The sequence below is a fragment of the Mustela nigripes genome, chromosome X, assembly GCF_022355385.1.
Source record: "Mustela nigripes isolate SB6536 chromosome X, MUSNIG.SB6536, whole genome shotgun sequence".
Classification (NCBI taxonomy): domain Eukaryota; kingdom Metazoa; phylum Chordata; class Mammalia; order Carnivora; family Mustelidae; genus Mustela; species Mustela nigripes.
The window spans coordinates 113,915,992-113,931,509 of NC_081575.1; the positions used below are offsets into that span (position 1 = coordinate 113,915,992).

The 15,518-nt window shown below is 39.4% G+C and overlaps 1 long non-coding RNA gene across 1 annotated transcript in view; it reads left to right on the forward strand.

The window, feature by feature from the left end:
* The window catches only part of LOC132007763 (uncharacterized), a 159,706-nt gene extending 144,702 nt beyond the window's left edge, over positions 1 to 15,004 (forward strand). Inside the window, exon 3 of the long non-coding RNA XR_009401432.1 lies at positions 14,836 to 15,004. This is a non-coding gene — a long non-coding RNA (uncharacterized LOC132007763). The remainder of the gene's footprint in view (positions 1 to 14,835) is intronic.
* Positions 15,005 to 15,518: the final 514 nt, after the last annotated feature.

Genomic DNA, 15,518 nt, shown 5'->3' on the forward strand with positions numbered 1-15,518 from the left:
TTGGTGGATATTTGATCCTTCTAAGGTCAGTACTTAACCTTCTCCCTGGTAACATATGAGACCAGTCAGGAATGGTGTCATACCCCGACTGTAGAGAAGGACAATGGCCTAGATTAGATCAGCAATGTTAAAGCATAGCCAACACTCTCTCATTTTCCTCCTCACCCCAGGAGAGAGCATCCTTAAAACATCATTAAAACACTATCATATCAAAAACATTTTAAGATACAATTTCATAAATATACACTCTAACAAGGGAAGAAGCATGGGCTTGTTTATATGTATGTTTTTCAGGGACCATCCTGGAATGCATAAGATAGATTCATTTTTTTAACTCCTGTTAGTAGAGTTATGAACTACAAGAAACCTTGAGGATGGAACCTTTAAAAAAAGACAAAAAACAGATATGTATTAAGAGTACAGAAAATGATTTGCATCCTACGTGATGACATTTTGTCAAACCATCTGTAAAATTTATTTTGATGGGTTTCAGAGCCCATGTTTTCAGCCTGAAAAGTACGTTCAAGTGATTTGTGTCAGCTTGTATGATTGGATGGTTGGCCTAGTTAATTCTACCACCTGTCTCAGTCATCAGTTCTTATTAGCTCTCATTTGATGAGGAAAACAGTCTCTAGAATTCTATCTTCCTTTCCAAATACCAAAGGATGTTTCATTTTTACTTAGATTTCAGTATATCCTTCTGTTACTTGAAGACTTGTACATTCAGATTCTCCATTGTTTGTTCATATCATCCATTATCATGTGTGTAATAAAACCAATGTCTTATTATTAAAAAACAAACTAAATATTGTGAATGTCGAACATGTTCTACAACTCCCAAACAATGAGGTCACATTTAAGAATGCATATCTTGAGGTTAGCATTTTGCTAATTTCAGATTCCTAAGAATTTTTATGTTACTATATTGACTGTCCAGTTCCTATATTACAGGATGGAAACCAAACAATGGGTAAGAGTTGAAGCAAGGAATATAACTGGGTCAATTTCAATGCCACAAAAAATTGAAAACTGAAGGTCAATTTATCATATGCTATCTTCCAGAATAGTCCCATATGACAAATGTCCCAGAATCCCAGGATGAGCTGTAACCACCCAAAGCAAAGGTAGGGGATCCTAAGAACTAATATATCTACATGAAATTCCAAGGAGAGTTTCGAAAGTACATATGTACAGAAATGAACGCAGAGATTGTGAAATCACTGCATTAGATAGAATATAGATAACCATGACTATGGACCAAATCGTAGAGTCCTGATACTTTGGACAGTAGGGCTATCTTTAAAACTAAAAACCTAACATTACTTTTAGAATGCACATCAACCAGATAATCTAGGATAATGGCCAAATACTTGGATTCTTCTTTGGAAGATCAACAAGCATATAAATGCATGACTTCTTGAGCAGACATGTGGGAGATCTTTAAAGTGGCCTTCTCTCCGTCTCTCAGTGTGGCATCTCTTGCATTCATATTTTCAAGAGACACGAGTGCCCTATATACGTGAAGCATTGGTGATAATGTAGTGGAAAAGAATAAGGTCTCTCCCCTGGGGAGTTGCATGTACTCTGGGAGAAAAGGCACTTAAAGTAGTAATTATCACATAGAGTAAAAATGGAGATGGACTAAAAGTCCTACAGGATTATCTATCTACCTTTAAATTCGAATTTCAATTAGACTTGAGTGCGTTTTTTTATCAACATTAGACGGGTTTTTTAAATACCTCTAAACTAAGATTTAAAATTCAAGTTGCCTTTTCAAACTGCTTTTGAGACTTTGAAAACTGAAAATGCTATGAATCACAGGGGTGCAAGGAAGTAAGGAGAAAGGCATCTGGGTAGACAGATGGGACCTGAGGGGGGAAAGACTAGGCTGCGGGGGTCTTTGGAGCCAACCCTTCTCCCAGCCGTGCCCTCATTTCCCTCTTTAAGCAGCAGATCAACTGGTTTTGGGCTTTGTTCCAACAAAAGCCAAGTTAGGAAGTTTTTGACAGAACTATGCATGTTCATCAACAGAGATCAGCACCATCCAAGTCAATGGAGACCTTCTAGTTAGCTCAGAATCCAGATTAAATCCACTGATCAATCATTAAATACAGACTTAACTTTACCCGGTGACTGTCAGTTAATAGTTGTTTTCCTAGGAGTTCTTAGAAAGTTATTCCACTTTTGAAATGATTCCTTTTTTGTTTTCGCCTCAAAAAGCACTAAAGAAGTACACTAAAGAAATAATACACCAACATTACCATTTCAGAAAAAGACATGTTCCACAATTTACTTGAAACGATAATTTCCTATTCAGGGAAAATCACATGGAACGTATTTGAACTGTGTGACTTATTGGAATAAACCCAAATGCTTTGCTTTGAGTTCATACAGCCAGCAACAGAAATTGTTCATAGATCTTCAAGCTTTTGGGGACATGAAATATTTCCACATGTTTCAAACCCCTCTTATAAATGAACATTTAGGGACACCTGGGTGGCTCAGGGGGTTAAGCCTCTGCCTTCGGCTCAGGTCATGATCTCAGGGTCCTGAGATCGAGCCCCGCATCGGGCTCTCTGCTCAGCGGGGAGCCTGCTTCCCCCTCTCTCTCTGCCTGCCTCTCTGCCTACTTGCGGTCTCTCTCTTTCTGTGTCCAATAAATAAATTAAAAAACTTAAAAAAAAATAAAAATAAATGAACCTTTATTTTGACCTATAAATGGTTTTCTATGCTATAATATTTAAAGATTTTATTTATTTATTTGACAGAGAGAGACCACAAGCAGGCAGAGAGGCAGGCAGAGAGAGAGAGAGAGGAGGAAGCAGGCTCCCTGCTGAGCAGAGAGTCCGATGTGGGACTCGATCCCAGGACCCTGAGATCATGACCTGAGCCGAAGGCAGCGGCTTAACTCACTGAGCCACCCAGGCGCCCCTCTATGCTATAATATTTAAAAGGCCAGTGTAAGTGCAAAATAATCATAATCTCCCAAAAGGTTGAAAAATCAGGGGATAAAATAAGGCTGAAAGAAAAACACTTGTCATAAAGAGTGATTCCCTGATACCTCTTCTCCACCAGCCGTAGCCCCTCTCAAGACTTTTCTTCTGCCTTTGTCAAGGGTAATTAGCTTTTCTTATATTTCATGTCAAAGAGTATTCTTTTATTTTCAGGTTGTTGTTTCTTATTCATAAAAGCATATTTTCATTGTTCAGTTGAATATTTTTCACCTGTAAAATTGGGTTGGGAGAGGATGCAGGATTATCTTTCCCAGAAATTGTGTTAAACACTGAGGAAAAAGTCATGGAGTGTTTTATTATTTAATGACTTCTCACTTCACAGTCAGGTTTTCAGGTGTAATTTAAAGTCAAAAAGTGAGGGCTAAGTATTTTTATTGAGGAATTACTATGGTTTTTTAAAAAGTTTTTATTTAAATTCCAGTTGAGAGGTGCCTGGGTGGCTCAATTGGTTAAGCATCTGCCTTCAGCTCAAGTCACGATCCCGGCGTCCTGGGATCGAGCCCCACATTGGGTTCCTTACTCAACAGGGAGCCTGCTCCTCCCTCTGCCTGCAGCTCCCCCCGCTTGTGCTCTCTGTCTCTCAACCTTTCTCTTTCTCTGACAAATAAAGAAATAAAATCTTATAAATAAATAAATTCCAGTTAGTTAACATACAGTGTTGTATTAGTTTCAGGTGTACAATATGGTGATTCAGCACTTCCATAATCACCCAGCGCTCATCACAACAGGAGCCCTCCTTCAACCCCAACACCTGTTTCACTCATCCCCCATCTACCTCCCCTCTGGTAAGCAGCAGTTTGTTCTCTAAAGTTCAAAGTCTATTTCTTGGTTTGTCTCTCTCTCTCTCTCTCTCTTTCTCTCTCTCTCTCTCTCCCTTTGCTTTCTTAAATTCCCCAGCTAGGTAGTTTCTGGTTTCTGTGTTGGAAGCTTGCTGCCTTCAGAGGGATCAGGTGTATTTCTCCAAGGTCAGGCATCATTGGGTCTCCACTCTCATAAACCATAAGTAAGGGGAGACCCAGTTTAGACCCTCAAGAAAATTTGCAACCCCACAAATATCCCACCAGAAATCCTTGTGTTACACTCCGAGACACCCAAGTTTAGATCGAACACAGATAACAGGACCTGGCAGGGTGTTACCAAAGGAGTAGGGAATTTGGAGCCAGAAAATCTGGTTAAGTTCTGCCTTTACCATTTATCAGTTAAGAACTTCAGATAAGTCACTGTGCTTTTCTGACTTAGCTTTCTTAGCTAGAAAATGGAGACAGTAATATCTACCACATGGATTTGTCATGAAGTTCAAACAAAATGTGTATGAAAGGGTTTTGTAAACTGTGACTTTACTAGCTCTTGCTAATTATCCTTAGCATCATTCATTCACTCACTCATTCACTTATTTATTTATCTGCCAGCAATCATGTATTGAGAACCCAGTACCTACTCTAACTACCATCAATAATAAATAGCTTTTGTCCTTTCGGATCAGCTTTTTTTTTTTTTTTAAATCTAAAGATTTTATTTATTTATTTGACAGAGAGAAATTACAAGTACACTGAGAGGCAGGCAGAGAGAGAGAAGGAAGCAGGCTCCCCACTGAGCAGAGAGCCCGAGGTGGGACTCGATCCCAGGACCCTGAGTTCATGACCCGAGCCGAAGGGAGCAGCTTAACCCACTGAGCCACACAGGCGCCCCTCGGATCAGCTTCTTAACTCTTCCTCGAGAGTCCATGATTAGCTGAGCATCCTGCTCCAGAATCTATAGCCATGAACTTCCTTTGTTCATGACCTCCTAAACAAGACATTCACCAGACCTCTACCTTCAAAAAACTTTGACTTTATAAAAAGAGACGGTTTTCCAAAACTGAATGTACAAAACTCTAGAAATATAGGAAAATTCGAGTCACTTTTTCTACACATTTTTCCTTCCAGTATATTACTCATACATGCCCAACAGAAGCTAAATTTATCTACCTCTCCCAGCTAAGCCATCTGTTGCATGTAAACATCAATGATGCATGCATCTAGTTAATTATGGTTCTCAAAAAAATCTGACAACCAAGGGACATTAACTGTTAGGCGTTGATGCTGACATTACAGTGGAAAATGAAAAGATCTTTGTGTTGGAATGGATCTGTAATAGGCTTACCAATAAAGACAGAAAATTTGGACATAGAAGAAAAATACAGGTCTCATGAAAGGAGGCATGAATGTCAACACAAAGGGATAAGGAATGAAGCTTTAAAATTTTAAAGTATCATTTATGAAATAGGAGAAAATTATCCTAAAGCCATTCAAAGGCAGATAATGGGAAGCAAAATAAAATTTTTCAAAATCCAAATTCACATGCGTAGTCCTGCCTTCATGAGCCTCTCAGACCAAATGCATATCCATAAAGAACATATGTGTATGGAAAAATCTCCAATGAGGAACAATTCTATCAAATATGTTTTCATAGGAATCATCCTGTCAACAAACATTCATTTAATGTAAATCATGTCTTGGCCTAAATTACTATTTCTATAGAAATAAGTGGCAAGTTAGAGTAATGGGGAAGTCGGTATTATCCCTAAATTAAGGGTATCATCAACTTACCTATAAATTTTAGTGAAATTTCTTTTTCTCTTTTTTACAATACCAAATAAGAGCACTTCTCTCTGCTATACTAGAAAAGGATTCAAAATAGGGAATATTAAATCAATTTTCATAGAATATCATCCATGCTTGAACAAGTCCTGATAAAATGAATATATAATACTCATTTACCCTAATTCTTAGAATAGACACATGGCAGCTGGTGTCAAATGACAAGTTAGAAAACATTATACCACACTACATCCCAAAATGCAAAAACCCAACCAAAGTCATGGCCTCAGTATCGTAATATTGAAAGCAATGAACCCCACTCTTTATTCCCACCAAAGTTTAGTCTGAGGAATTTAGATAATTCTAATCTGTTCTCAACTGTTGGTGTGACTATGCCCCACATGAAGACTGCAGACCCAAAAAACTTAACAAAGTCATTTGTTCTCAATATACAGTAAATTAAAAATTGCATATTTTTTTTCCTACTTTACAACCCACATTCTCAGCCCCAAAAGAAAAATCTTGTCTCCATGAGGAATTCACCAGATTCCGGTCTACACTCTTGACTGTGGTCACCTTTGTCATTCCAGATCAGCAATGGCCCTTGAAGTCAAGACCTCCAGACCATCTTCAACAATTCAGTGACTCAGGAAAGCTTTTGAATATTTGTAGTGTTATCTTCACTATGAAATTAAAAATCTGTATATATATTTTATTGGTTTAGTTTTGTTCTAAAAGTTCACAGGAGTTTCTAAATGCATGTTTAAAATGTATTATAAATCTTTTTGCCAAGCACAGAAATAATGGTAACACTTCAGTATTTCGGTTCATCTAGGACACTATGAATTTTAAAAGTTACCATTGGGTCAATAATTGCTTTTAGGGAGAAAAATAGACTATCATATTGATTGTATATAATTTTTCAAAACCATAAAATGTTAGTGGGGGGCATATGCCTTAGTATTAAGGCAATGTCCTACTTCATCTGTCTTATAAATAAGAACTGTAAGAATTTGCATTTGCAGGGCACATAGGTGGCTCAGTCGATTAAGTGTCTGCCTTCAGCTCAGGGCATGATCTCAGGGTCCTGGGATTGAGCCGCATGTCGGGCTCCCTGTTCAGTGGGGAGTCTGCTTCTCCCTCTGCCTCTGCCACTTCTGCTGCTTGTACTGTCTCTCTCTCTCTCTCTGTCAAATGGATAAATAAAATCTTTTAAAAAAAGAATTTGCATTTTCTAAGAGAAGGGCATACCTACTAATGCTTATAAATATTAAGGTTTGTGGGTACCATACAAAAATTTTGAAAACCTGCACTTCACTGATCCAGATTCTAGACACATTACAGTGAATCAAATGATGTTAGAAGAATATATGTACCTTTGTTTTTTCTTTGTTTACACCACAATCTGTACAGTCTACATGTGAGAATAGGTAGGGAAGTCTCTATAAACTTAACCAAGAACACTTCATTCCATTTCTTTGGCTGACTAGACACAAGACTTTTGGGTTTCATTTATCTTAGTAGTTTGGGAGTAATAAGACCAACACACACAAAGTTCCTCTTGGTGGATTAGACCAGACCTGACTGTACCTTCAGACACTTGAGTCAAAAGCCTACAAGTCAGCTGACTTGGCACAGAAGTAGACGAAGATGATGAGGAAGTGATACTTTACAGAAATAAAGATGAAGTAAAGAGATGATGCTGAATGGATTGGTGGCTGGGACCATATCTATAGACCCCTTTCTAGAAACTTCATGTTTAAACTGGTTTTTTCAAGCTTCCAAAAAGGAAAGAATAAGTCATTGCCCTCTGAAGCATTGATAAGAATTTCTTGCGTGGGCACACTGAGTATGGAGTTAGGTTGTTTCTTACTGGCTATATTTGTTTCCTACTGATACTCTAACAAATCACCACAAATGTAGTTGCTTAAAAGAACACAAATTTATTATCTCACGGTTTGGGGGTTCAGAAAACCCAGCGGGTTAAAATAAGGGGTCGATAGGGCTACATTTCTTTTGGAGGTGTTAGGGGAATGTGTGTTTTCTGTGCTTTTTCCAGTACCTGCGGGTTACTTGTATTCCTTAGATAATGGCCCATTCCTCACATTACTGCACTCTTCTTCATTGTTAAATTTCTTTCTCCTTCTCTGCTTCTGTAATCACATCTCTTTCCCTATCTCTGACTCCAATATCTCTCTCATTCCCTTCTCAGAACTGTTAGGATTCCATTGGGTCCATGCAGATAATCCATGATAATCTTCCCAACTCAAGGCTCTTAAATTAATCACATCTACAAAGTCCCTTTTGTCTCATAAGATAGCATGGGACTTATAGGCTCCAGAGATTAGGACAGGGACCTCTTTGGGGGCCATCCTTCTGTCTACCATACTTGCTTTCTTCTTCATTCCTTTTAAAATGGGGGCTCTCAAGTGATGTTCTGTGGCCCCTTGGCCAACCTCAAGACTCTGAACTCCAGTAGAATTTCTGTGACACTGCTATTTGCAGCAAGGCCAAGTCTGGACTTCAAAGCGTGGTCCTCAGTGTATGGAAAAGCAGATCAGCACTACCTAGGACTTGTTAGAAATACAAATTTCTGGGCAAAAGTCAAAGCTCTGGGAATGTGGCCCAGTGATCATGTGGTGATTCATGCTTAAGTCTGGGAACACTTGGTCAAGACTTACATTTGTATATGTATTATTTATGTTAGCCTTTATTGTTTTAAATCGGTGTTAGTCACATCTTCTTAGTTCCAGCAAGCTCTACTGGCTAGAGCAAGGATGCAAGTATTGGGTGAGTAGGCATTGAGCTCTTCTGCTAGAGCAATGCAATCAAAAGACACTATGACCTTATGGGAAAGCCATTTCATATTGCATCCAGTGTCTTTTTTAAAATACATTATTACATTTAAATTTTTCCCAAAAATTCTAATGAGAAACAACTGATGTACCTCACTGTGTATGTTTAAGGCATAGAACATGAGGGTTTGATTTACATATATTGTGAAATGACTACCACAAGAGCTTTAGCTAACCCTCAGCTTCTCATATAGCTACAATAAAAAGGAAAAAAAGGAAGAAGGGAAAAGGGGGAACATTTTCTCCTTGTAATGAGAACTCTTAGGATTTACTCTCTTAATAACTTTCTTGTATATCATAAAGCAGTGTTAGCTGTGGTCATCATGCCATATATTACATCCCCAGCATTTATTTATCTTATAACTGGACGTTTGTGCCTTTTGACCTCCACCTTCCTCCAATGCCACCCTCCCAGTTTTCTTTTAATGACTCTTTTCCGTAAAGGTTTTCCTTGGAGAGACTGTTATGTGTCCAAAATTCTTAAGATGTTTTTCAGTTTGTACTCTCATTATATTTCTCCTCTCAATCTTATAAAATAGATGCTCCCTCTTTTGAATACGAACAGATTGGGGCCAAGAGAGACAGGTTTCACCGAAGTTTGTTTACTCGTGGTGTACCCAGCTACTAGCTCTGAATATTTCTGAATGAAGCGAAAAGAGGAGAAATGAGAAAGGGAGGCCCTGAAGGTCACAAACGTACTAAGTGGAAGAGACCGAATTTAAAGCCACATCCATCTGATTTCAAGCCCAGATTCATTCCATTGTGCAACATTCCATCCAGTGCTTGTGGACTTGTGCATGTGTGTGTGTGTGTGTGTGTGCGCGCGCGTGCACACGCACGCCCGTATATAGCCATACGAATATCATGCCCTATACTGTTAATGGATGATTTCTATAAACAATGGCTAAGTTAAGCTAGCAGTCATGAATTATAACCGGTTAGCAGTTTTTAGTGTGAGTCTTACCAATATATCCATTGCGTTACCAGGCAATCAGACACATAGACCCCATATAATAAAAATAGCAATTAGGCATCAGTAATTACAAATACATCTTTTGATAAATAAAGATCAATACATCTTTATCTTTTCTGTTTATTTTGTGTGTGACACATAAAAAGACTGAATGTGTCTTCAGGGAGGAATATCTGTGGTGTTTTTCTTTTCCCATAAAAATGGATGCAAATCATTTATTCATTGGTCATACTCTCATTTACTTGTGCCAAAACATGTACATTTCATAATAAAGTTATTTAATATTATTGACACTTTTAGAAAAGCTGATTCCACTCTAAGATTTTATCACAAGTAAATTACATGGAATTTTCCATAGAATGTATACACATGGTCATCAGTTATTTATTGATTATGATCCATACATTTTATTGGAGTTTCATGCCCCCAGTGCAGGGATTCATAACTCGAAGTCCATCAACTAAAGAATCCATGGACGAATTTAAGGCACCCATAAATTTAATACCATCAAATTCTATGCATTTTCTCTTACGCATTTGAAAACATTGATTCTGAGAAGGGGATTTCACTAGACTGTTCAAGAAGTCCATGATACTATAAAAACCAGTCTGATTTAATGAAACTCTATTTTATAATAGACACTGTATAATCAATGCTGCATGCACACTTAACCTTATTTATTTCATTCAATTTAATAAATGATCAGATCAACAAAGAATTAATGAACATAATTCTTCAGGTACAGTTCTACATGACCAAGACAATTTTATCCTAGCTCTCAAGAAATTGACTATTTTTTCTCTCAAGAAGTTTACAGTTTATTCAGAAAGAGATTATTTTTTAAAATTAAAAACATCTTAATACAACTGCTATGTTAAATGGTAAAAATAAATTTTAAGAAAGATCTTCAAACCAATGGTCTTAGACAGATTCTCTCACTAGGATTCGAGCCCAATATCCTTTAGTGGCATGAAAGAAGTGATTGGCTGTGGGCCAGATTTATGCACTTATATTTCTGGTGGAAAATTCATGAACACTAACCATTCTCTAATAGCACTGCACCTGCAACTCTTTCCTGTAAGTGTTTAGTAGAGGTATGCAACTAGGCAATACTTGATTACGTCTGACACTTCAGGCATTAGTCTTGCTAGGAACATTGCTTAAAATTCATAACCAGCAGTAATGGTGAGATGCTACAGAATATGATGGATGTGTGAATTTGGAGACTCTTAATTTTTATAAGTGATTAAATACTCTAACATGAGCTTCAAGATTTAGAATCATTTCACTGTAATTATGCTCTTTATATAAACCATAAATTTCCAATTGATGAATGTAATAAGGGCATATGTACATATATATACATATATATACATATATAAATACATATAATTTATTTTCTTATTCAATCTGTCATCAAATATAATATATTTAATACAACATATACTTTAATGTAATAATATGTACTCATTCAAGTAGTTATTGAGTAAAAATATAGTATTGAATATCAACTCTCCTTTACTGCTAAGCACTATGGAGGATATACAGGAATGGCTAGGGAACTCTTTAACTTTTCAGTGAACTTACCCACACATCCAAACACACAATCAAACACAACCCCAGTGCCAAAATAATTAGTTCCAGTCACAAAAGGCTCTTTGGGAATTCAGAAAATTTAAAGTTTGCTGTGATATGGGAAGCCCTGGGAAAGGTTTGGTGGAAGCGGAAGCTCAACCAGGTGTTGAAGATTGTCATAAGTATCATTTTCTTTTCCTTTTTCACGCCTGTGATCAGAAACATACTAGCAGTCAGGATGAGTAAATGACAGGAGAGGTAACAATGGGATAAAAGAGAGTGATTTTTTTTTAAGAATTTGGCCCTCAGGATAAATAAGATTCAGAACAGTGGGGGATGACACATATGTAGAAATCCAGGTAGAAGGCAGGTGAAGCAACCAAGGCAAAGCATCCTGACGAGAACGCTGGGTAATGGCTTTGGTTTGAGTAGATGGCATAGGAAGCAAGAAGCAGACCCTGGTGTAAGAAAATTAAATAAACTAGGCATGATGGTATTTATTCATTTCTTCACTTACTAATTCATGTAATGACTATTTACTGCATGTCTGCCATGTGCACTTCCAAGCACTGGGTGTAGAGTAGCCACCAAAACAATGCCTTTGCCCTTGTGAAGTTCACGTTCTAGTCTCCCATTATTTGAGGCTTTTTTTTTTTTTTAAATCTTTCAATCATTAAAACTCAACTTAAAAAATAATGATGTCCAGGACTCAGACCTATGGATTCTATCCCAGCTGAGTTGCAGTGAAGCATAGATATTCACATCTGCTCAAGGCTCCCTTGGTGAGTCCAGTGGGTAACTGGGGCTGAGAGCCACTGTGCCGTGATCAGTCAAGTTAGGAGACATTCTGCTTCAGAAACAAATAGCATTCAAATCTCAGTGGCTTGAAAGTAAATGTGTTTATTTCTGCTTCATGTTACATATGGATTGCAAGACTGAAGGTCTACTCTGCTCAGCCTATTCACCGTAATGGAGAGATTCCCACCCCAGATGCTGCTGCTTGCTGTCCAAGAGGGAAGGCTCTTGCTCCAGAGATTAAATGCTCCTCGGGTCTGAAAGTGGCACACATCACCTCTAGTCATAATACCCTGGCCAGAACTAGTCACATGAGACCACCCATCTATAAGGCGGCCGGGAAAGGCATACCTATCGTATGCCCAGATAGTAGAAGAAGCCATCAATGATTGGTGACCAGCATTAAATATAATCATTAAGAATCGCCATTAAGGATAACTGTTGTTGACCAGTATTCATGATAACCATGTGCACCGCCACAGAGGATAACAATTTTTGGCCAACTTTTAGAATAACAAAAAGGATAAGCATTATGTTGACCAGTATTAAAGTTAAGTACCATTGGCCAGTGTTTTCGGGATAAGCATTATGTTAACCAGCATTAGGATAACCATATGAACCCACATTAATGAAAACCACCAAGAATAAGGATTCTTTTGACCAGCATTAAGGATAACAATTAAGGATAACCATACAGGACCGATCCTTCAGGCCGGACAACTCAGATCTTGGGTTTGTGGTCTCCAAGTAGCTTATGCTGACCAGTCAACCTCCCCATGTTTGCTATGTTTTGAACCACAAATGTTCCTTGCCTACATTCCACACCCAGAAGTTGTGAGGAAACTCTCTTTTGTATTTTCATGACATTGTGAGTTCAGCTCTACCAGAAGATGCGCCACAATGATTTGAAATAATCAATTGACATTGCCGAAAATAGGAACTATGACTTACCTTGGACTTCCTAGCATGTAGCATGGGCTCTGGTGTATAAGACATATTCAAGAAACATTGTGGAATTGATCCGAATTAGTCCCCTTCTCTAAATAAGACCTAAAATCCTGGGACAACTCCTAGCAGCCAGCTTTCACACTACTCCACAGGTTAAGCCTTTCTGCCCTGCACACAGTGTGTCCAAATGGCCACGCTGACAAGCCTTTTCCACTTAATTGTCTCGATTCGATTTTCGACAGAGGTAAACAGGGTGCTGCCTCTGCCAACATATAGCTATGAGTTTACTCAGATTTACTCACTGAACTAAGCCTCTGCTATCAATGCTCAGGAGACTCACAACAAAAAGCAGCAGAAACACCCATCTTACTATGAAATACAATGCTAGAAACTTATTAATCGTAAACACTAATGATTTGCTACCTTGCCCCAACGAGTAATATTTCTTTACAAGATACGGCACCAGCAAAACCCCTAAATTAGATGCACAGTGGGGCTCCACAGTATTTCAGATTCTGCCTCTGTTGTGCTCTCCCTCTCTCTCTGCACTTCTGTCTGTACCTGTGTGTGTCTCTGCCTCTGTCTCTCTCTGCCTCTCTGTTTCTGTGTCTCTCCTTGCCCCCTCTCTCCCTCCCTCTCCGGGACTCTCTCCACTACCCCTCTTCTCAATACTTCATTAACTGGATGACTGCGTGAATACCACTTTAAGGATGTATTATAGCCTTCATTTCTACCTAGATAATGGACTAAAAGCCAGAGAAATTGCTCTCGATGGAAAAAACTCATTTATCACCAATAAACAGCAGCTGCTGATGCTTGATAACAAGGCTGTTCCTCGGCACACTGTAGAAGTCACACAAGGCTGTGCTCACATCCAAGCATGTTACTTACACTGAAAATGCTTGATAAACAGAAGCGGGGATATCGGTTGAAAAGGACATTAAATGAGCAAAGATGGCATCTTTTAAACGGCAGAAATAAAAGTAGGTATCTCACCTCTGAGACACCAGTGGTGGAGCTCTATTCAGATTAAATGGTTATTAAGCATCTGTAATCTCACAAACAAAAATCAGGCGGAGGGATAAATTTAGATGGTCTAAATGGTCCAGTTCCCTTCCAGCTGTGTATTTCCGACATTCGAAATCCCTGTTGTATGTAACAGGGAAGTCCGTGCTTAAGGACCCGATAGATTAAATGACTGAACGCTGAATTTATGTTCATGTAGCATCTATTTTATATTAATAGAAATTCATGTTTAGATCTGTCCCAGTACGGTGCCCTTTTGAGAGCTTTTTCAAAACAATCTACAATCTCTGCTTTCATGTTTAGTTTTGTGCCGGAGGCTGCCACTTGCCACCCCCAGCCCTGGTAATGATATCATCTTAAATTGGATGCCTTTGGAGAGCATTGTTAACTCCTTCGATCTTAAGAATCTTCGATCTTTGGTTAAGTCCTTCGATAAGTGTAGAGTAAACAACACACTACACTGGCCCCAACAACCCCGTCCTCCAATCCAGTGGTCTCTTTTCTCTCCGGAGCTCTTCCAGGGCCACCGTGTGTTTACCCCACCCTGTCCCCAAGGCTAGAGAGTTGATCCCAGCTTGGCAGCGAGAGCTCCTAGAGGTGAGACTTCAGGGCAGTCGGCGCCCGTGTTCCCTGACTCGAGAAGGAAGCTTGTATATGGGGGGAAAGGGAAAGCCAAGGAGACTCGGTAAAAGACAAAAAAAAAAAAATGAGTTCCAGATTAGTGGAGGTTATCAGCATCCTCCACGTATCCCTCTGAGACTCCGTTTACCGGTTTCTGTGCGGTCCTCCTGCAGCTTCCGTGGGCTTCTGCTTCTAATGGTCTCCACCTGTGACCTTCAGGGAGCGGCCTTGGGATTCCTAGAGCTTCTCTGTGCCTTGCTGCTCACGTTCCACACCTGTGACTGTTTCGGAGCCGCCTTCCTTTTGGCTAGTGGGGCTTCTTATCCCTACCCTCGGAGCCAACGGTGCCTGGGGTTATGTTTCCCCAGGGTAGGGGATGGAGGTTTTAAACATCAAAGGCCGACTGGTGTGGGCGTCTGAAAATCAAGCTCCCTTGTTTCCGGTTGTAGCAAAGTCGGATTTACAACTGCTACATCGGAGCGACCCTGCGGAATGAAGTTGAAGTCGGCACCGGGTCTGCAATAGAGTCCTTGTTTGGCTTCTACAACCTCCGGTCCTGCTTCTCCCACTCCCTTCCTGGCTTCTCCGGAGAGCACAGGACACGGAAATGAAGACGGTGTTCAGGTGAGTCGCTGGCCCCAGTCATGCCTGGGACTGTTCCGTTGACCTCCGAAGTGTGGTTCCGAAAGGCCTGGTGCCTTTCCAGCCCCATTTCCTCTTCATAAACTGGCTCGGGTAGGGGTGCTGGGACTTGCAACCAGAGTGGACCTGATGAGCTCGACAGGCGAGACACCCAGGATATGGTGTGATCCCCCCATGTGGTTTTATAGACTATGTTAAGATGAACAGAACCGTTTATGTGCTTGACTAAACAAATGGTTCGGCAGCTCTTTACATTTCAGAGTTGATTAGTCGACTTAGTGAAAATGATCAGATCGATTTGTAAATTGTCTCAAGTCCAGGGCAAAATTAAAACCACTAAATCAATAAATAGTGTTTAGTAAGAGTTTATGGCACACAGAAGGACAGTTCACGAACTGGGAGCCTCCAAAAATAAGAGCTCGTATGAAGCTCAGGGGCATGAAGTTATACGATGGCTTATAAAGTGAAAATGAGGAAGTTATTTAATCTC